Source organism: Leopardus geoffroyi, chromosome C3, assembly GCF_018350155.1.
Source record: "Leopardus geoffroyi isolate Oge1 chromosome C3, O.geoffroyi_Oge1_pat1.0, whole genome shotgun sequence".
Classification (NCBI taxonomy): domain Eukaryota; kingdom Metazoa; phylum Chordata; class Mammalia; order Carnivora; family Felidae; genus Leopardus; species Leopardus geoffroyi.
In genome coordinates, this window is record NC_059338.1 from 149,144,126 (window position 1) to 149,160,712 (window position 16,587).

The 16,587-nt window shown below is 39.9% G+C and overlaps 1 long non-coding RNA gene across 2 annotated transcripts in view; it reads right to left on the minus strand.

The window, feature by feature from the left end:
* Positions 1-16,587, minus strand: part of LOC123586300 — a 102,302-nt gene that overhangs the window by 11,219 nt on the left and 74,496 nt on the right. Inside the window, exons 3-4 of one of the 2 annotated variants that reach the window (XR_006706728.1) lie at positions 9,626-9,691; positions 2,811-3,661 (exon numbers count right to left, since the gene is read on the minus strand). This is a non-coding gene — a long non-coding RNA (uncharacterized LOC123586300). Of the gene's footprint in view, positions 1-2,810; positions 3,662-9,625; positions 9,692-16,587 lie in introns of those variants that run through there. The other variant, XR_006706727.1, reaches the window with a different exon arrangement.

The window sequence follows — 16,587 nt, forward strand, 5'->3', positions numbered from 1 at the left end:
TCTTACACCACACACAAAAAATTAACTCGAAGTGAACTAAAGACTTGCATATAAGACCTGAAACCATAAAACTTCTGGAAGAAAACATAGGATGTAATCTTCTTGACACTGATCTTGGTAGTGAGTTTTTGGATTTGACTTCAAACACAAAAGCAACAAAAGCAAAAACAAAGTGGGACTACATCAAAATAAAAAGCTTCTGCCCAGCAAAGGAAACAATCAACAATATAGAAGGTCAACCTTTTGAATGGAGGAAAGTATTTGCAAATCATATATCTGATCCTTAATTTCCCAAATATGTAAAGAACTTACACAACTCAATAGCAAAAAAATCCAATTAAAAAACAGGCAGATGATCTGAATAGACATGTTGGCAGATGGCCGACAAGTACATGAAAAAATGCTCAACACCCTTTTTGATGTTTTGATGTTTCTCATCAGAGAAATGCAAATCAAAACCTCAATGAGATATCACCACACACTTCTTAGAATGGCTATGATGAAAAAAAAAAGAAATAACAAGTGTTGGTGAGAATGTGGAGAAAAGGGAATTCTTGTATACCATTACTGGGAATGTAAACTGGGTGCAGCGACTATAGAAAACGGTGTGGAGGTTCCTCAAAAAATTAAAAATAGAACTACCACATCATCCAACAATTCCACTTCTGGTTATTCATCCAAAGGAAATGAAAACATTAATTTGAAATATATATGTGGCCCTATGTTCATTGTAGCATTATTTTCAGCAGTTGTTTCAGTTGGAAACAACCTAAATGCTCACCAAAGGATGAACGGATAAAGACGATGTCACATGCATGCACACACTACAATATTATGCAGCCATAAAAAAGAATGAAATCTTGTCATTTGTAACCATACTGACGGACCTTGAGGGCGTTATGCTAAGTGCAAGAAGTCAGACTGGGAAAGAAATACTGTATGATCTCTCTTATGTGTGGAATCTAAACAACAACAACAAACCAAGCTCGTAGATACACAGAACATATTGGTGGTTGCCAGAGGTGGGGTGGGAGAAATGGGCAAAGGGAATCAAAAGTTACAAACTTTCATTAGTAACATATATTAGTCATGGGGAGAAAATGTAAAGCATGGTGACTATTACTATTATTTTTTTTTGAGAGAGAGAGAGAGAAAGAATCCCAAGCAGGCTCTGCACAAACAGCGTGGAGCCTGATGTGGGGCCCGAACTTACAAACCTTGAGATCATGACCTGAGCTGAATTCAAGAGTCGGACGCTTAACCAACTGAGCCACTCAGGGACCCCGGCATGGTGACTATTCTTAATAACACTGTATTGCATATATGAAAGTTGGTAAGAGAGTATATCTTAAATGTCCTTGTCACAAGAAAAAAAATCTTTTGTAAGTATGTATGGTGACAGATGTTAACTAAACTTATCGGGGTCATCATTTGACGATATATACAAATATTGCATCATTATGTTATACACTTGAAACTAATATACTGTTACACGTCAATTATACCTCAATAAAAGTTTTTCGAATTTTCTTTATTAGAAAAATATTAAGTGTCAAAAAAATAACAAGTCCAGAAATAGGTGGAAGAAGGAAGAGGAAAAAAAATTTTATGTTTAGTACCTTTAATGACACTCTCATGCTATTTACCTGTGCTCTCATTGTGCACCGGACCTTGTCAAAGATAAACAAAGCCAGACATTAGTTAAAACGTTAGGGACCGATTTTAATCAGTAATAACTACTGCAATATGGAAAAGAACCCAGCATGAACAGCATTCAACTTAGATTCTCTGAAAGGTGACTGCACAATTTAAAGGGAATGTGAGTACCTCGGGAGGGAGTGGGGGCGGTGGGCGGGAGCTCGGTGGAGACAGGGAAAGGAACCCCTAAAAGCAGAAAGGGGGTTGGTCCGTGTGACTAGGCCATTTGAGTTGGCTAACTCACGCTTATCCTTACCAAAGTCAGGTTCCTAGACTCTCACAAAGACCGGGAGGGAGCGGTCCTATCTTCAGGTGTTGGTTGGAACAGTAAATTCTTTTGACAGCCTGGACCTTTTCCACGAGGGACGGGAACATAATGGGGATGGAGGGATTGCCTTGAGGATGCTGCCTTGAGCTGTTAGAAACTATGCTGGTGTTTGCTCGGGTCTCTTAGTAGGGGCTGGGTGGGGACACAATCATTTGTACTTAAGAGTCTGCTTTCAAATTGTAATGTTTTCAAACTATGCATGTGATATGAAGAGTATCAACTATCTTTGGCTGAATATTTTTTTTTAGTGTCTTAAACCTGGTTCCTGGCAAACTAAAACTTATTAACGCTTACTCCTTTCAGTTTCTGTATTTTGATTCTTTAAAATATCAACTTCAATATTGTATTGCTCTGTGGTGCAGAAAATAAGCTACTTTAAATATATACTTATATACTTAAGACTTAACACATAGTATGTAATGTCTGATTCTGAATTAAGAAGGTTTTCTCTAAATTCAGTGGTGGAGAAAATTAGCTTCATAAAATGACTTAGAACTAGATGGAAATGTTTTATTTCCGTGTTTCAAGAAAGAAAATTAATGAGTCTCTGGGACCATTAAACTCTAAATAAAAAGTTCCTCTGCCGAAACGTTATTTTTTTTAAAAAGAGTGAAAACATCTTTGGAGCCAATAATATGCTATGTAGGTTTGGAAAAAATGACTCATTTGGGGAGTGTGAATGTGACTCAAATATTTAGTGAGCTTCCTTCACTACCTAATATGGACCAGTTCAGACAAGCCTGCATGTTTGCTCAAGTAGATAAGCAGTAGGGAATCTAAACTGTAGCATTTGCAAAATCTCCTTTATTACTAAGTGGTTCCTATGGGATATCTTTCATTCGTTCATGCATTTATTCACTTCACAAAAATCTGTTGAGAGTTGGATCCATCAAAGACAAGGCCTGCCAGCCTGGTGGGAAAGTTAGTCACATCAAGGACCCCACAGTTCAGTCCTGGAGTGAGTGGGGACAGCCAGACACAATCCATGCAGTCCAAAGAAATTTCAAAATAAGTGCTCTCTTAACTTAGGTTTCTCCAGAACCCAACTCTGAAACAAGGGAAGGTATGTGATTTGGGAGTTGATTCCAGGAAAACAGCACCTGGAAAGTGGGTATGTTATAATGTTGTGTCTCCCCTGGGATTCCTGGAAGTAAGTGCCGTGGGGACACTGGATGTGGTGCTGGAGTTGGGAAGTCCCCAGCTTATCCCATGGTGACGGCTGGGGACAGCAAATTGGTAGGGTCCCAGGGGTGTGGGTTTCTCACTCTAGGTGAGTATAAGACCCTCCTAATATTTCTTACATGTCCCTTGGTCTCCTCAGAGAAAAACGTCTTACCATTCCTAGCCACTTCGTCTTTCGGTACTATCCCTTCCAATTCTGGTTTAGAAGAAGATGAAAAGCTTGAAGACAGTCTTCAATGATCAGTTTTTGCCTCGAATTTTATTTAATCCAATAATTGCTCTGCCAGACATACGCGGATGCTGTCAGGAGCACAAAGGCAGCCTCTGCTTGGGACAGTTGGAGAAGACTTCTTAAAAGGTGAGGCTTAAAACGGATGAGGAGTTTGCAATGTAGGGACGGGAGTAAAGCCATTCCCGGGACAGGAAAGAATGTGTGCAAGGCTCCAGGGCGCCCTAGAAAGAAGAAAATGTGCTTTGTGCCTGGAGTGCTGGGTACAAAGGATGTTAGAAAAGAGGTCTCAGGTTGGACAGAGCCAGACAGCACATTGGAGGATTAGGAAGGACAGCTGCCAAAAACAAATGCTTTCCTCCAAACGTGCTAGTAACACTAAAGATTTCCATAACCCAAAGTCAAGTACAATGACATAATAGAAAGGAAGACAGAGCAAGCTGGGGGGCGTGGGGTAACATAGCCAATCCTTCATTTATCCATAATGGAAATAATAAACACTAACTAAGTAATAATAGAAATAACGAGCAACGAGAAGAATTTAAAATGGCAACAAAATATGGGATGTACAAGTAAGGCAATTAGATGTTACTAAACAGGCTAAAAATGACTGTATCTAGGAGTGGGGCCCAGAACGAGATTAAGAGGCAGTAAGTGGATGAAGAATCATTTGACTTCTAAAATATGGATATGAACATGTGTTAGGTCCATAAAAGCAAGGATAATTTTATTACAACTTCGCAGTTCAGTACCTAAATGAATGTAGTTAATCAAGAAACATTATTTGCACGATCCTCTGTAAGAAGTGTTCCATTGTTAGCGACTCTCCTGCCAAGAGAACCATTGAATGTTCTGACTGGGGAGCTCTGAAAAACTTTCTTACTTCCTATAGATTTATTAGAATTATGGTCAGTAAAGGCTTATTGCCTGTTAGTGTGTTAAAAGTTGGTTCCATTATCGGTTTAAATAATTTTCCATAAATGCAGTCACTCTGAAGATCAAAAGTCTGCATTAAGATAACAAAAAAAAAATTTCATCATGTTCTCCCTAGAATTCAGAATCTCTTTAAAGCTGTGTTAAATATTAATAGAATTCAAATTTACGAGGTTGAATGCTGAAACTCTGAGGGAGAGAGGCCACTAGCAGTATTTTCTTGCTTTTTGGTTTTTACACTGGGAAAACCCAAATGTGAAAGTGTTTTCTGCTAAACAATCATTGGCCAACATCCATTATGTAAAACTGGTTTTCTAACTGCGTAATTTTATTACGCATAGATGAATGATACTAACTCTTTCCCTAGATCCCCTCAACAGAAACTTTGACTGCCAGGCGACCATCTACAAACACCAGACAGGCTTAGCAGAAAGATAACATGAGCCTATGATTCCCTGCTTCAGTTTTGTCAAGAACGTGTCTTTTGACAAATGTGTGGGTGCACGCACATGCACGCGGGTCTTTCCTATAACAATAAAGACCGGGAAATAATTGGCGTTTTAAAGTCCTGGTAAAATGGTAGATGCAAACAAAAGACAACTTTTTCCTCCAAGTTCCTGTCAGTGGCATTGTGTCTGTCGCTTACTGGACCTTGGCAACTTGATATGCAAAGTGTGTGTACATCCTGGGCTGTCATAAATAATAAATAGCCCATCAATACATTGTTGCAGAGTGTTTTTTGCCTTAGATTTAGATGACCACACTAATCACTTACAAAAGAGAATAGTTGCTGAAACTGTTTTTTTTTTTTTTCCTGTGGTGTTGGTGGATTTCTATCATAAAAACCTTGATGAACTTTGGTGCATATTTTTATAATGGCTGACCAGAGTTGGTTAAAGCCACATGCTGTGGCTATGAGATAATGCAAAGCTAAGTGACCCATATAGAAACGAATTGAGTTCCATACTGTGGCATTGGCTTCATGTGGTAACTAAACACATGACTTAACCTCACTGAACAGCTAGGTCAAAAAATGTAGATCGTGCTACAAACTCTGGTGGCTTAAGAACCCCAAGTGATACATTCTCCCACTACACCTGAATGTCATCATGAAGGGAAAAGAATGAACAAAAAGGATGAGATGAGGGGGTATATTTTGCAATAAAACTCACCGACAATTGAGGCAAGGAAGAGATTTACCAACAATTTCACATCATGAAAATGTGTGTTATAAGAGTTAAGTTTGTCAACTCCTCTTGAGGACTGTTTGTTGGGCAGCACTTTGAAACCCACTCCAGGAATATTGTGTAATAATTTTATAACGGGTACAAGTTCCTCTTCACTTAATTTTTTAAATGTCAGCTATCCCTCCCAAAAGTAGACAATTCTTTTGACTCGGTGTGATTTAGTAATATGACATCTGTCGTGGTTTTGAAAATTAACAAACTGCCTGATTTTCCTTAGTCCTGAAATTTGTAACCTTGCCACAAGGTGGCAGTAGGGCTACTACTTCAAGTAATTAACTACCGTCCTTTCTTGAGATCCAAATTTCGACCAAGAATTTTGTACAAATTCTTGTTGGTATGTAAATCCAGTGTATAAGTCTACTAATGTTACCAAACATGACAGATACGGAGAGTACAAAAGGCATTTTTATGGTCATGTGCCCCAAGGAGATTTGTGTCTGTCTGTTCTCAGCTGTGCTGGGCCCCCAAGGATGGTCTGACACCAATAACTCTTCAAAGGCATTTCTGGCGGGGACAAAGAATAATATAGAAGTCTTTCCGAAATGGGTATAATTTGGTACTCACCTTAATAATCATAAGTTGATCATTCTGAGCAATAAATTACTTACTACATTCTATTCCTAGGTTTTTTGTCTTGACATCAACCCCCTCCAAGGACATGCATCATTCTGTGACTCCTCAGCCTGACCTGCATCCCAGAGATTTCCTCAGAGGGAAAATCTAGTCCATCACGTTTGGCATAGTTACTCCTTCAAGAATTGTGAATTGAGGTAAAAATGTTCACTTGTGGAGGGGAGCAGAAAGGATAGGGTAGAAAGGACTGTGCAGTAACAAAAATATAAATGTTACAGAGGTGCCTGGGTGGCTCATTTGCTTGAGCGACTGACCCACGATTTTGGCTCAGGTCAAGATCCCAGGGTCGTGGGATCAAGCCCCGAGTCAGGCTCTGCACTGAGTGTGCCGCCTGCTTAAGATTCCCTCTCTTGGGGGGCGCCTGGGTGGCGCAGTCGGTTGGGCGTCCGACTTCAGCCAGGTCACGATCTCGCGGTCCGTGGGTTCGAGCCCCGCGTCGGGCTCTGGGCTGATGGCTCGGAGCCTGGAGCCTGTTTCCGATTCTGTGTCTCCCTCTCTCTCTGCACCTCCCCCATTCATGCTCTGTCTCTCTCTGTCCCAAAAATGAGTAAACGTTGAAAAAAAAAATTAAAAAAAAAAAAAAAAAGATTCCCTCTCTTGGGGCACCTGGAGGGCTGAGTCGGTTAAGCGTCCGACTGCAGCTCAGGTCACGATCTCGCAGTTCGTGAGTTCAAGCCTCGCGTCTGGCTCTGTGCTGACAGCTCAGAGCCTGGAGCCTACTTCAGATTCTGTGCCTCCCTCTCTCTCTGCCCCTCCCCTGCTTATGCTCTGTCTCTGTCTCTCTCTGTCTCAAAAATAAACATTAAAAAAAAAAAAGATTCTCTTTCTGTCTCTCTCTCTCTCTCATCCTCTGATCTGCTCATGCTCTCTCCCTCTCAAATTAAATAAATAAATAAATAAATAAATAAATAAATAAATACATAAATATTATCGTCCAATAAGAGTAGAAGCAAGCAATTGCTGACTTCTTCTGCATGCCAGATTGTGTGCTAAATGCTTACTGTGTGTTTCTATGTTGCCTTGCTGGGTAAGCCTCAGGCTCCTTACCTCTATGTGAGGATACTGTTACCTGCCTCCTGGGGACATTATATCAACGAGGTGGCTCATACAGACTCAGCGATAGACGCCAAGAGGTTGACTAACTTCATTCAAGTCACAATTCTAGTGAAAATGACAGAACTGGACTTTAAACACAGGCTCACCCATTGCAAAGCCCGTGCGTTCAATTTCCTTGCAACACTGTCTTTGGTCTGTATTAAGAAAACACTTTTTGACTTGTTTTCATCATCAAAATATTACTTTTTCTTGATTCATCTGTTGTGTCCCTTTTAGTGAATTTTCTCCAATTAAGTGTTTCTTAACTTTCTGAGGTCACAAATCATTTGAACATCTGATAGAAGTTCTGCACTATTTCCACCCCCAAAACAAATGTCAAGACAATCTCGCACATAACTTCAGGAAGGTTATATGCCCCCAAAATTCTTGCATGAAAACTTTTACTTAAATATCTTATTTTTAAAATCATTTTCCAGTGTTCAGTTGGTGCCTGTTACACTAAATGTGTGTGTTCCCTCCACAATGTATACAGTGAATCCCTAACCCCAAGTATGGTTGTATTTATAGATGGAACCTCTAAGAAAGTAATGAAGGATAAATGAGGTCATAAGGGCAGGGGCTCAGATCTGATAGGATTAGTGTTTTTGTAAGAAGAGATACCAGAAAGCTTGACATGCTCTCTCCCTCTCCCCCCCCCCCCCTGCATGCAAGCACCAAGAGAAGGCCGTGTGAGGACATGAAGGCAGCCATCTGAACACCAGGTAGAAAATCCTCACCAAAAACCAAGTTGGCCAGAACATTCATATTAGACTTCTAAAATTGTGAGAAAATAAATTTTTGTTGTTGAAGCTACCCAGCCAGTTGGTATTTTGTTATGAAAGCCCAAGGTAACTACAAGGGCACCCCCCATAAGAAGCGTATCAAACCCACAACTATTCACAAACTTTCATGGATGTTCACGTTTACATCTTAAGTTTTAAATTTTAATTTTTTAATAAATGCTCACTTATAGAAAATTGAAATATACAGAAAAACAAAACTAAATTAGCAATTAGTTTTTTCTTTCTACAGATTAAAGGTAACTACTAGTAAAATTTTAGTATGCTTTCTAAAATACAGTTTTGATTATGATGCATATATAATTCCATATATTTTTTAGTGAGCACTAGACAGAAACATTTCTCAATTTGATTAAAATAGCTGAATTAAATTTCTTCAAACATAAACATTTCTAAATTTAGCTTATTTTTAATTTTTGACATAAATTTTTAAATATATTTGATGTTATGAGTCACAGTATGAGATCATTATGCTTTTTTAAGGCTTTTTTGATACATTCGGACAAATCACTTTTCTAAATAAGAAAATAAGTTATTTATTTTTATGAGCAATTTATGCATGTGAAATATATGTATGTATATGTGTGTGTATATATATGTGTGTGTGTATAAATATTTGTGTGTATATGTATATATTATGTATATATAATACATATATATATATATGTATTACGTATATATATGCAGCTTTTGCTTTGCATGATTCCAATATGCATGAATTTCAGTTACCATGACCTAGTTAAATAATACCAGTTCAACACAATTCAAATTTTGGTTGCAATGGTTCTGTAGTAAAGCATTTATCCTGCCTGAAGAGAGGTCTGATCTTTGCCCCCAGCCCCTGGGAGATAACCTCTACGTTGCTGGAGTTTCTAGAGCAATAGGAGTCTCTTGTCATTCATGGTGGACCCCTCAAACAACACTGACAGTTTATGCTAAAATGGTGATGAATGGTGGATGCATTGGACCACTTGGTATCAGCCCAGCCTCTGAGAAAGTGGTCAGGATTAGAGATTGAATTCAACCGTTGGGCAATCAATCAATCAATCAATCATGCCCATTTGTCTAAGTCCCAATAAAAACTGTGGACACTGAACTTCAGGCAAGTTTCTCTGGTTGGCAATACTCCATGTGTCACATAACGATGCCAATAGGGTAACACATCCTGAGGTCAATGGAAGCTTTACATTTGGAATCTTTCCAAAAATGTTTGATATATAATAATATATAATAATTAACCAGTTCTCTACAGATAAACATATGTATATATGTGGTTCTCAGAATAGTTTTGAAACATAATAAAACTATGCATTTGTATGTGCTTTTCAGTTTTCAAAGTGTTCTTACGTTCATTTCATTTATTGCTCAAAATACTCCTGAGGCTTAGCTGCTTCTGATGGCAAATCATCGTTCTTTTATGATAGGTGATTCTGAAAATTCTAGATAGACCAACAGACAAATAAATCAACAGAGTGCTCACCGAATCATGGAGTCTTTCCCTTGGAAACGATCCTACAGACCATGCCATTGACAGTTCATTTTAAGCCTGAAAGATAAAGAAGTTATCCCATATCAAATATTCTTCCACAACACCAAGCTACTATTCACATATAGGTAGAATAGGTTTTTAAAGTAAAATGACCTAAAGAAAAGACTCTTTTCCTCCTGACACCCATTATAAAAGTGAGAACCCATTCCAGTGGAGAGTTATTCTCAACCACAATGGCGGTGAAGAGACCTAGGGATTTTGGCTGTGTGCACTAGCTCTACATCATAGGTAGTTACACAAACAGGGGAGTTTGGTGAGTAAAATCATCAGTTTGGGGCAGAGCTGGACCCAGGTGTCCCTCTTAGTCATCTGCTTACCAGTTGGTTCCTTAGCTGGTTATCTGACCACTCAGCCCCACTTTCTTCATCTACACAATGGGGTGTATAAAAGTAGCAATTATCTTAGGATGTTGAGAGGACTAAAATGAAGTCATCTCCATACAGTATCTGACACAGTGCCAATGATATAGCAAGAGCTCAGTAAATGTTAGTTATATATGTTGGCACCAAATGTTTTCCTAACTTCAGGATCTCTGAAACCTTTCACTCGAACTCAAATTACAGAGTTTCCACATAAGCCATTCTACGTTTTTGCTTCTTCTGGAAAATGACCCTCTTCCTTTGAGTACTCACAAAATTTGGTCAAATCGATTAGTGCCAGATTTAAAGCTATAGGGTTCTCAACACCTAATGAGCATAAGCTGAGAAACGTAGATATTAATGCAGATACTTGGGGCCCCCTATACAGAGATTACAATTCAATTTGTTTGAGGTACAGCCTATATATCATTATTTTTTACAGTTTCTTAGGTGATTCTAATGTATAGGCAGAAGTATGAAACCAATACTCTAATTTATTACAAGTTCTATAATTTAAATTTTAAATTTAAGTCTTTATAGTTAAAATCTGGCCTTTGCATAGGGAAATAAAATGCAGTCAACAGAAACTATCCCTAAGGAAACTCTGATGTTGGACTTATAATTAAAACTTTCTTTTCTAGGGGTGCGTGGGCGGCTCAGTTGACTTCTACTTGGGTCACAATCTCACAGTTCATGAGTTCAAGCCCCACGTCAGGCTCTGTGCTGACAGCTCAGAGCCTGGGGCCTGCTTCAGATTCTGTGTCTCCCTCTTTCTCTGCTCTTCCCCTGCTTGCTCTCTGACTCTCTCTCTCTCTCTCTCAAACATAAATAAACATTAAAAAAATTTAAAAAACAAAACCCTTTTTTTTTAGTTTATTTATTTTCAGAATGGGGGGAGGGGCAGAAAGAGACAGGTAGGGAGAATCCCAAGCAGCCTCCATTCTGCCAGTGGCAGATCCCAATGCAGGGCTTGAACTCATGAACTGTGAGATCATGACCTGAGCTGAAACCAAGAGTTGGGCACTTAACTGACTGAGCCACCTAGGTACCCCATTACTAAAAGATTTTAAATCAAGCCCAACAGATATGTCAAATAACTAAAGGATACAATTTTGAAAGAAACAGTTCATGACAGTGTTGCCCTACCAAATGGAGACTACCAGTAGAGAGAAATTGCAAAGAAAGGACCAAATAGAAATTCTGGAGTTGAAGAGTATAACTTAAATGAAGAAAGAAAAAAAAAAAAAAAAAAAAAAAAAAAACCCACTAGACTTAACAGCAGATCTCAATGGCAGAAGAAAGACTCAGAAAAGTTGAAGATAACTGTCTAAGGAAGACAAAAAAAAAAAAAAAAAAAAAAAAAAGAAAAATGAAAAGCACCTCAGAGATCTGTGAACACCTGAAAACATGGCAACTTATACATAATGGAGTTCCTGAAGGAGAAGGGGAAGTGAAAGAGGCAAAAGGAACACTTGAAGGAAAAAACGGGCTGAAAACTTTCCAAATCCATAAAAACATCAATTATTTAAGAATTTCTGCCAACCCCAAATAGGATGGACTCAAAGATATTTTCACCTCAAAACATCAGAGCCAAACTGTCAAAAACAAAGACAAAAAGAGAATCCTGGAAACAGCAAGTGAAAGAGATTCATTCTGTACAAGGGATCCTCAACAAGATTTATGGCTGACTTCTGATCAGAAGCTATGGAAGCCAGAGAGCAGTGGGGCGACACATTCACAGTGCTGAAAGAAAACCGTCAAGAATTCTGTGTACAGCAACATGATTCTTCAAGATGTAGGAGAAATTCAGATATTCCCAGGTAAAGAAAAACAGCGAATTTATCTCTAGCTTTCCTGCACTACAAGAGATACTAAAGGGAGTCCTTCAGGTTGAAATGAAAGACATCAGCCAGTAACTCAAATCCGTGCAGATAAAGAAAGAGCACGAGTCCTGACCACAAAGGGGAACGTGACGGGCAATGTACGTGTATTTTTGCATGCAATTCTTTCCTACTTCTATCGGCCCTAAAATATATTTACGGGGAGCCTGCGGGGGGGGGGGGGGGGGTTCAGTCAGTTAAGTGTCCTACTCTTGATTTCAGCTCAGGTCATGATCTTACATTTCGTGAGATCAGGCCCCGCATCAGGTTCTGCACTGAGAGTGGAGCTTGCTTGGGATTCTCTCTCTCCCACTCTCTCTGTCCCTCAAAATAAATAACCGCTCTCCTGCTCTCTCTCTCTCTGAAAATAAATAAACTAAAAACATTTATATTTCCATAAAGCAATAATTTTCAAATGTATTAATGGGCTTATAATGCATATATTTATAATTTTAATGTCGATGATTACACAGAGGAGGGGAGAGAAAAGAGTGCTATACCGGGGCAAAATTTTTGCATAGTATTGAAATTAATTTTTTTTTTAATTTTTAACGTTTATTTTATTTTTGAGACTGAGAGAGACAGAGCATGAACGGGGGAGGGTCAGAGAGAGAGGGAGACACAGAATCTGAAACAGGCTCCAGGCTCTGAGCTGTCAGCACAGAATCCGACACGGGGCTTGAACTCACGGACCGCGAGATCATGACCTGAGCCGAAGTCGGCCGCTTAACCGACTGAGCCACTCAGGCGCCCCGAAATTAATATTTTTAAATTGAGGACACTAATTGTAATTTCTAGGGCAACCACTAAGAAAATAACTTCTAAAAACACAGTAAGAGAAATAAGTGATTTAAAATGGTACAACAGCAGGGGCGCCTGGGTGGCTCAGTCGGTTAAGCAGCCGACTTCGGCTCAGGTCATGATCTCACGGTCCGTGGGTTCGAGCCCCGCGTCGGGCTCTGTGCTGACAGCTCAGAGCCTGGAGCCTGTTTCAGATTCTGTGTCTCCCTCTCTCTGACCCTCCCCCGTTCATGCTCTGTCTCTCTCTGTCTCAAAAATCAATAAATGTTAAAAAAAAAATTAAAAAAAAATGGTACAACAGGAAATACCTGCTTACCCTAAAAGAAGGTACTAGTGGACGAATAAGGGGAAAGAGATGTGACATGTAAAGAAAACATACAGAAATGGCAAAAAGAAATCTTACCTTTCAGTAATTATGTTAACTGAAAATTGATTCAACACTCCAATTAAAAGGCAAAGATTGGCAAAATAGATTTAAAAAGCAGTATTCAGCTATAAGCTGTTTGCAAAACACACAATTTAGTTTCAAAGAGACAAACTGGTTGAAAGTAAAGTTTAGGAAAAATATAGTGTGAGAACAGTAATCAAAAGAAATATTGGGTGGCTATACTAATACCACAGAAAATGGACTTAAGGCAAAAACTGTTACTAGAGATACAGGACGTTTTGTAATGATAAAAGCATAGACTATTCGGGAAGACATATAACTGCAGATAAGAAAGTAAAATAATAATGAATAGGTAATTTCATAGAGACAGAAGAGTTGTCAGAAGCTGAGAGGAAATAATGGGCATGTGGTATCGTTTTGTGGTTATAAAGTATGTAAAATTAGAATATACTATGAATAAACTGCGCGAATATACTAAAAAAATACTGAATCGCACACTTCAAAAAGGGGAACTCCGTGATACGTGAATTATGTCACAATAAACTTGTTATAAAAACCAAAAAGCAAAGGCTTCTAACATGTTGCTGTGTAGTCCTGTGTTCTCTGTTCAGTAACTTAGGGAGCTTGGCATAGCATAACTACAGTGCCAGCTTCATTGTCCTCAGTGACTCTGTCCTTAAACCTTGTAGAGATAAAGTGAGCTCCATTCACCTTTGCTAAATAATAGCTAATGGGCTAAAGAGTTGTCACATGTTTCAGCTGTTGACCAGGCGTGGGAAAGCGAAGCACGGAATTCTTAGGACCTTCTGTGGAGAAAAACATACTGAAGCAGTGATTGAAAGACCAACTGTTTGCATGATATTACCTTGTAGCCTCCCTAAGTCACTTCTGACTGAGCAGTTGGTCTACTTCCCAGTTATTTACTTGGGAGAAGAGGAGACTGAGGATCCACTGTGATTCTTCGATATTGCCAGACCGACCATTTCTAGTGGACGCTGTTCATGGCAGAAATCGAATCAACGGTGTATTTTCAACCACGTGGCGAATAACCAGATGCAAAATACGACCCTATAAAAGGCATCACCTAAGTGAAGCAGCATACTTGGAACTTACTTATCTTAATGAAAACTACCCTCTTGTGTATTTCTAAATTTCTTGAGACAGGTGGGAGTGTAGAACCCCACCTATCTACATATATGCTATATGTATGGGAGGCTCCCTTATGAAATGTGACCTTACCTACATCTCTAAATGCCTTCACCTGATTAATGCCAAAGTTGTTTAACTTTCATGTCATAGTACCCTGGCAGAGGTGAGTTCATACTCAGAAAAAGCTCATGTGATACTTCTGTGATATGGAAATATCTTCCTTGTTATAGTAAGCATCGGCTGCATACTAAAGCCCGCTCAGCAGCTGGGATGATGTAGGGAGAACCATTCTGGTGTCTATCAGTTGTCCATGAAAATTGAGAGTCTCTGTGTCCTCAAGGTTTCTATTTTTTAGGAGCACTAAACACTCACTGGAATTTTATTTTTTTTTAATGTGTATTTATTTATTCTTTTAACGTTTATTTATTTTTGAGACAGAAAGAGACAGAAATGAACAGGGGAGGGGCAGAGAGAGAGGGAGACACAGAATCCGAAACAGGCTCCAGGCTCCGAGCTGTCAGCACAGAGCCCGACGCGGGGCTCGAACTCACAGACTGTGAGATCATGACCCGAGCCGAAGTCGGACGCCCAACCGACCAAGCCACCCAGGCGCCCCTAATGTGTATTTATTTTTAAGAGAGAGACAGAGCCTGAGTGGGAAAGGGGCAGAGAGAGAGGGAGACACAGAACCCAAAACAGGTTCCAGGCTCCGAGCTGTCAGCACAGAGCCCAACACGGGGCTCAAACCCACGAACCAACTGTGAGATCATGACCTGAGCAGAAGTCGGATGGGGAACCGACTGGGCCACCCAGGCACCCCTAGAATTTTAAATAATAGAGGAACCAACCGACACAGTGGAAACAACGGTTGAATATTCCCTGATAATTTCATACTGGGATCGTTTTACATTGCTGCAGTGTGTACAATAAAGCAATGGCTGATCAAACTTTGTATATGAGGCGCCGCGTGTCAGGAAGTACAATCCCCTTGCGACAGCTTTATCAACATTCAATCTGCAGTGCAGCTATGACTGCAAAGAGCAATGCTTAGGCAGCTCTCCCCTCCCAGCTTCCTGCACACGTTGCCCAAACGCACACCCTGGTGAGTTCACCAGATCACCTTATCTGAACCCTCCCCCTCTCTAACTCCTTCCTATGCTTTACTTTTTCTTCCCAGAATTAGCCCCATCTAAAACTATTATTAACATTTTTCTTACTTGCATGTTCCTTTCCTCCTCCCCTATTAAACTCTGCATGCAGAGATTTTTCTTGTTCATGACCTCCAGCACGAGAACAGCACCTGCACATTGTAAGGACCCAGCAATGTATGTGCTGGATGAATAAATAAACGTTCATTTCAGGCTCTGAATGCACAGTGGCGTAAACTTTCCCAGCTCCCTAGTTTTACATAAACGTGAAAGTCAATGAATTTTTAGTCTTCCACCAGTCAGGAATCTGGGCTCCGTTGCAGGCAAACCTGTGTCCTCCCTTGGGACTCGCTGGTGAAAACCTCTGGACTCTAGAGGATCATGGTTGTCGGGTTCAGCTATCCGGAAGCCTGGGTATGTGACCCGGACCTTAGGAAGTCTTGGGTTCTAAGAGAAGATTTAATGCAAGTTCATGTCTCCAAGCTCAGAGTGAACCAGAAAAATACAGAGGCGTAATTGGTGGCAGTTAACATTTGGTGAAGAGAGTGATAGATTATATCTAAATGTTTGTGTTATTTTAAACCTCTCTCCTAATTGCATGTTATGTTCATTCCTAGTGGTGAGTGACACTTGCTTGGTAAAATCCCATCTGCTTTCTTCTGCCTTCCGGAGCAGCTGTGTGTTGCTAGAGGAAATTACAAACCAAGCTGAATGGTTTCGCTTTAAATTCATGACCACAAAACCGAAATGGGCCCTTATCGTGGCGCAGGACTCCCACTATGTTTCTTTAGTAAGATAATACTCCTCTACACCCCTCGGCAACGGTTTCAAACTTTTTTCTCTTTTTTAAGTCTCCTCCCCATACATGTTTCACCGAGACTCTGGAAGCCATAAATTAGACACACTGTGCCTGCCCCATCTTTTTCCCCTTCTGTTACAGGAGAGAAAAAAAATGTCTTTCCTTGTTAGGGGCTGAATGACGTGCCCCTCCAAAGTTCACATATTGAAGCCCTAACCCCCATTACCTCGGAATGTGACTGCTATAAAATCAATGCTTGTACACCCTCCTGCGCATGTAAGAGGACAGAGCCCCATAAATGGGATTAGTGCCCTTAGAAAAGAGGTCCAAGAGAGCTTCCTTGCCCCTTTTGCTTGTGAGGACACAGTG